We start from the raw sequence: 7102 nt of genomic DNA, 5'->3' as shown, positions 1-7102 counted from the left end.
AGGATTACCAAGCAGAAACCTCCAGAAGCCAACAGGAAGTGCCAAAAACTGCAGTTCCTCGAACGACCACTTGAGGCTCCAAAAGCGAGTCAATCCCCATAGACCCCCATGTTAAAACGTCCAACTTTACAGCAGAAATAAACATGTTTACAGTCTGGTACAAACAACGGTTTTGGTCTCTGTAGCTAATTTCCTCTTTCATGACAACTGTACGGGGGGTGAATGTTTTTATAACTCACCCGTTTAAATTTTATTAAGCCGTAAAGTCCTGCATAATGAAGGACATGGCTGACAGGTCCGCCAGCCGCTAGGTGGCTTGTTTCAGCCGTTCAGCCCGCCTCTTTGCCCATTTTTGATTGGCTGGGAGTTAGGCAGAGTCACGCACTGCCAAGATGGCGACGGCCGGAGCGGCTCACTTTGAGCTTCAAAACCGCCCTTCAGAAACCAACGAGTGACGTCACAGCAACTACGTCCATATTTTATACAGTCTATGAGGATCACCCACAACGCTAAAACTGAGCTAGCAAAGCTACAGATAACGTGATGCTCTTAACACATTACAACCAGCCATGTTGTCATCTCAACATACAAAGTACAAACATCAACTTTTACATATAAAAACACAGTTATAAAAGCTGTTAAAGGCAGAATCAGCAGAAAACAACATATAGACTCAAACAGAAATAATCCGTCAGTCATCACCTAGTGTGCAGGTGTGAGGACGGGTTACCATGGAGACAGCACACAGCAGACTGGTGGACAGCAGAGGGCGCTCATGTTACACACACACACACACACACACACACACACACACACACATAGTAACACACACACACACACACACACACATAGTAACACACACACACATAGTAACACACACACACACACACACACACACACACGGTAACACACACACACACACACACACACACACACGGTAACACACACACACACAGACACACACACACATAGTAACACACACACACACACACACACACACACACACACGGTAACACACACACACACACACACACACATAGTAACACACACACACATAGTAACACACACACACACACACACACACACACGGTAACACACACACACACACAGACACACACACACATAGTAACACACACACACACACACACAGACACACACACACACACATAGTAACACACACACACACACACACACACACACACATAGTAACACACACACACATAGTAACACACACACACACACACACACACACACAGTAACACACACACACACAGTAACACACACACACAAACACACACAGTAACACACACACACACACACACACAGTAACACACACACACACACACACAGTAACACACACACACACAGTAACACACACACACACAGTAACACACACACACAGTAACACACACACACACACACAGTAACACACACACACACAGTAACACACACACACACACACACAGTAACACACACACACACAGTAACACACACACACACAGTAACACACACACACAGTAACACACACAGTAAATAAAGCGGACGTGTGTTGCGATTATGATGGATTCAGATCTGCAGCTTCGACCTTTAAACAAACAGACTGTCGACTCGTTTCAGGTTTTTGTTGCTGCGGTTCAGAAACACTGAAGAGGAAACGAGTCTGTTTGTCTCCTGAATCTGAATCTATTTATATGTTTAGGTTCGTACGGATGCTCCGATGATTTAGACTTATTTTGGTCCTTCAGTTATTTTCAGATCTAGATCTCACATGTAGAACTGATGATGTCGTTTATCGTTTTTATATTTGTAATTAATTCAGATCCTTGTGATTGAATCTGACTCTAATGTCCTCGCTCGTCTTCCTCCGCAAACAGCTGCCTCATTAAGAAACATTCACTTCCTCGTTTCAGTGCCGATGACTCATTAGAGCCTCGCCGTCACATCTCCCAGCATCCTCTGGGAGCCGCTCGCATCATCAACACATGACGAAGTGGAGCTGAAGTAGCATCACACGGAAATACTCGAGTAAAGTACAAGTACCTCAAAACTGTACTGAAGTACAGTAAAGGAGTAAATGTACTTAGTTACTTTCCTCCACTGCTAATCCGCATGTTTCCATCATAGAACATTACAGGAATGTTGTGGCAGCGCTGTGGGAACGTTCTGTCAACAACGTTCTGTCAACAACGTCTTCATGATAAAAGAACATTTTAGGAGTTTGTCCAAAAAACGTCACAAGAACAACGTGAGCAAATAAGAAAATAAAACTGTTTCCCTGAGGAACAAAAGAATCAACAAAATTAAGCCCCGCCCCTTAGTTACTGTTGCTATGCCTGTCAATCATTCTCACACAGCACAAATAGTTTCATTGTAATTTATGAAACAATCAGCGTTCACATGCAGCACGTCTGTTTAAAGGCTTTAAACAACAACGTCACTTCATCTACACAAAGAAATGAAAGATTTATTTGATTTGTTTGTCGGGTGAAACAATAAAACAACAACAAAACAACAACAGAAACAGTTTCTCAATAAAAGAAAACTGCATTTGGCAGAAAGAGGAAACGTGTTAAACATACAAACAGGTTTCACAGAATTCTGATAAAAGATCAATTCTAGACGTTGTGGTTTTTCTCCCTGCCTGGTCTGATAACTGTCTTCATATATTTATATAATTACATATGTTTTAAATACAAACATGTCTGAGCTCAATGTTGATGTCTGGAACATCATTAAATAATATTGATTATAGAAATATTGATCTTACCTTATTGTCTACCATCATTGTTTAACTTCTTCAAATTTAATTCTCATATTGATTCATTTAAAACTCGACGGGTTGATCGTCTTCGTCTTCCAAACATGGCGGCAGATATAACGCTGTGGGACGCCAGAGCGCACGTCATCGACAGCTGGTTATCTTTACACAACTTTAAAAGGAAATTGTCACGTTTAAGGTTTAAACTTATCATCATGATGTAAATGTTGATTGCACAGTGTGATGGCTGTAGAGTAATGACATCATCAGCGTTTAGAGCCTCGCTGTCACTATGACGTTCAGTCTGCCGGGAAAATAAAGGCGCGATTTACGACACAAAGGAAGCGCGTCAACCAAGAGAGGAAGAGGATGGCGCATTTCTCCCCCGTTGCTATCGGTAGCTATATCTCATAATAACTCGTTAGGTGGCCAAAGTCTTCCTGTTGCTTTATGATAAATGTAGAATGTTGCACAACCTGAAGACTCGCTGCTTATATCTGCGTACGCTACGATTTAGCTGCAGTGACTAAACTACCTGAATAAACCCGTCGTTAGAGTTCTGGAGGCCTTTCTTCCTTTTAGCTATGCTTGCTACGGTAGCTAATGGGAGCTAACGGGAGCTAATGGGAGCTAATGGGAGCTAACGGGAGCTAACGGGAGCCGAGTCGGCTACTTCCGGTTTAGCCCTTCGGCTAATTTGAATGGGGATAAAACAATTCAATCATGCGGCTCTTCGAGGCTTTTAAATGTGATCGGACCGAACGGATTTAATTCTGATAGTGAGACGAGTCATTTCGCGGGTTGTGATGCTCAGAAAAATGTATCTGCTGATTTACAGACGTCTCTTTCACAATGTAAGTCTGTGGGAAAAAGTCTTTTTGACGTGACGTTGTACTTACACAGCCTGGCGCTCTTCCTGTATCCAGTTCTCCTTATACATCCATGGAGCTAACGGGAGCTAACAGGAGCTAACGGGAGCTAACGGGAGCTAACGGGAAGAAAGGCTTAGCTAGCAGCCCTACAGCCACAGAGCGCTGGATCAGGATCCAGTCAGGCTGATATATATGTTTATATGTTTATATTTTTATATGTTTATATGTTTATGTTTATATGAAAAACAACAGACAGAAAATTTGTCATCAGCGTCTCTGTTGTCTTTCATTTAGTAAAAAGATAAACATGCTACCAACCCCGTTCACTTTTCCCAACACTTACTAAAGAATTTCTCGTCATGTCTCCATTAAAGACTGAATGGCATCCCCCCCCCCCCACGCCAACCCCCAAAGCCAACCCCCCCAACACCAACCCCCCACGCCAACCCCCCAACGCCAACCCCCCACGCCAACCCCCCAACGCCAACCCCCCAACACCAACCCCCCACGCCAACCCCCCAACACCAACCCCCCAACACCAACCCCCCACGCCAACCCTCCAACGCCAACCCCCCACGCCAACCCCCCAACGCCAACCCCCCAACACCAACCCCCCCCAGCGCCAACCCCCCACGCCAACCCCCCAACGCCAACCCCCCAACACCAACCCCCTCCAACGCCAACCCCCCACGCCAACCCCCCAACGCCAACCCCCCAACACCAACCCCCCCCAGCGCCAACCCCCCACGCCAACCCCCCCAACGCCAACCCCTGCTGCAGTAACTCAAACTCTGTTATTACTCTGTAATGTTCATCATATCAGCAGCTTTTATCTGTTTCCCAAATTCAGTATAAAATTGTGACGTTCAGCTCTGCAATGAAAACGCTTCTTTCTTCTTCTTCTCTGATCAAACTGGTGTTGATCAAACTTCTTCATGGATCAAAGCTCTGAGAACAGGAAGTGATCCGGTCGTCTGCGACAGCAACACAAACAGTAATATCACTTATTAGTGGTGTCAGATTGCTGTCCACTGATTGGTCAGTGTTTCTGTTCAGTTTGTTTTTTGTTTTATTTGTTTTATTTGTTTTTCTCTTTCAGTCGAGGGTTCTTCTTCTTCACTTGTTCTTCTTCACGTCTCTCAGTTTTTATTATCTGGATCTTATGTGTGTGCAAATAAAATAAAATAAAAATAAATAAATGTTTTCTGCATAATTCATGTTGGTTTTAGTGGTTTTGGAGTTTGAGCAGCAGGAGATCAGATGTGTTGTGGTTCGTGCAGCTGACGATGAAGATGAAGACGAGTGCGAAGCTTTTCTTCTTCTTCTGTGTCTGTTTATTGAAAACTCAGTGAAACAAACGTCTGGAGACGAGTCGCCGGTCTGCAGACGTCCTGCTGAGTGTTTTCTCTCCTGCAGCAGATGAAGGTCACGGTCGAGCTGAGAAAGGTCACATCATCATCATCATCGTCACCTTCAGCATCACGGAGGCCAGCTGCTGTCTGTTCGGATTCTCAGCTGCTCGACAAAAGTAAAACATCGACTTTAAACACTGAGATGAATCTAAAAACATTTTGTTTCTCATGGCGTTAATTTTCTCCTGGATGATGATGATGATGGTGATTTTCTCCCACCTTCCTCTCTGGACAGTGTTAAACAGTCACAGACACCATGACAGACGACTGAATGAATGTTTGTAGACATTAATATTAATACGTCTGTCATATTAATACATAATAAATATGAAGGTCAGGATATGTGAAGGGAACATTTTGCTCTCCAGGTTTTAACCTGCTGGAGGAAATGAACAAGGACTCTATTTCACTTCATGAAATATGTTTCGTTCTATGTTTCCTGACAGACTGATATTCAGTGACTCTTATCAAAACATTGAAGGGAGCAGCTGAACTGATGATGAAGAACATTTAATGGGTAAAAATACTCACACTGAGTTATAATCAGGTGCAGGTACGGAAGCCCAACTGGGACACACTGTGAAAAATGTATTAAGTCTTTGTTCAACTGTTTGTTTTACATTTAAAAGCCCGTCATCCCAGTTTCAAAATGCATAGAAGAAGAAGAAGAAGAAGACAAAGAAGAAGAAGAAGAAGACAAAGGAGAAGAAGAAGAAGAAGAAGAAGAAGAAGAAGAAGAAGAAGAAGAAGAAGAAGAAGAAGAAGAGTAGCAGATGAGCTAATAAGAATGATCAGTAATCAATACTTTATTAGTTTCAGGAAACCTGATTTGTGGCCAAAGTCAGCAAACTGAAAGGAGGACGGAGTGATCATGTGTCAATTTTAAATATCAATCTTAGTCTCACATTTGTATTAATAAAATAAAATAAAGTGTAAATATCTGTTTACAGAGAAAAGATGTTTACTGTCCTGAAGCTGCACCTCACTGACTGCTACACACAGAGACGCCTGAACTCTGTACTCTATATATATATATATATATATATATATATATATATATATATATATATATATATATATATATATATATATATATATATATGTATATATATATATATATATGTATATATATATATATATATATATATATATATATGTATATATATATATATATATATATATATATACATATATATATATATATATATATATATATATATATATATATATGTATGTATATATATATATACATATATATATATACATATATATATATATATATATATGTATATATATATATATATATATATATATATATATATACATATATATATATATATATATATATATATATATATATATATATATATATATATATATATGTGTGTGTATATATATATATATATATATATATATATATATATATATATATATATATATGTATATATATATTAATATATTTTATTGAACGTTATCTGCAACATTTAAACTGTGTTCTGTGTGTTTCTCTGTTCATACTGTCTATATGTTTATTCTCCCCCCCCCCCCCCCCCCCCCCCCACACACACACACACACACATATAAAGCGCGGACTCTCTGCTGGACTGTTTCTATGTGACTGAAGACACTGAGCAGCAAACTGATCAGGTAAGAAATGAATCTTTTTTAAATATTAATTTATATTCAAACATCAGGATCTGAAATCATCATTTTATATAAATAAATATAATAAATAAGACAGTTTAACAGTTAAACATCAGTAAATATATTTTATATTTATGTAAAGTAAATATAATCAAACATAATAATATTATATATAATATTATATGAACCAAGTGTTACATATGATAATATAATAAACAATAGAGATTAAATAAAAACAATTATACAGGTTTTATTAAGACTTTTCTACCTGATCAGTTAAATCAGTAAAATGAGATAAAAAGTTATGAAAACAGATAAATTGTGACTTTTATTTATTATCTTTTACTTATTGTTTTTAAATATATATATATATATATATATATATATATATTACCTCATAGAAACCGATGTGATGT

The sequence above is a fragment of the Thunnus thynnus genome, chromosome 12, assembly GCF_963924715.1.
Source record: "Thunnus thynnus chromosome 12, fThuThy2.1, whole genome shotgun sequence".
NCBI lineage: Eukaryota > Metazoa > Chordata > Actinopteri > Scombriformes > Scombridae > Thunnus > Thunnus thynnus.
Note: the sequence above shows the minus strand (reverse complement) of the source record.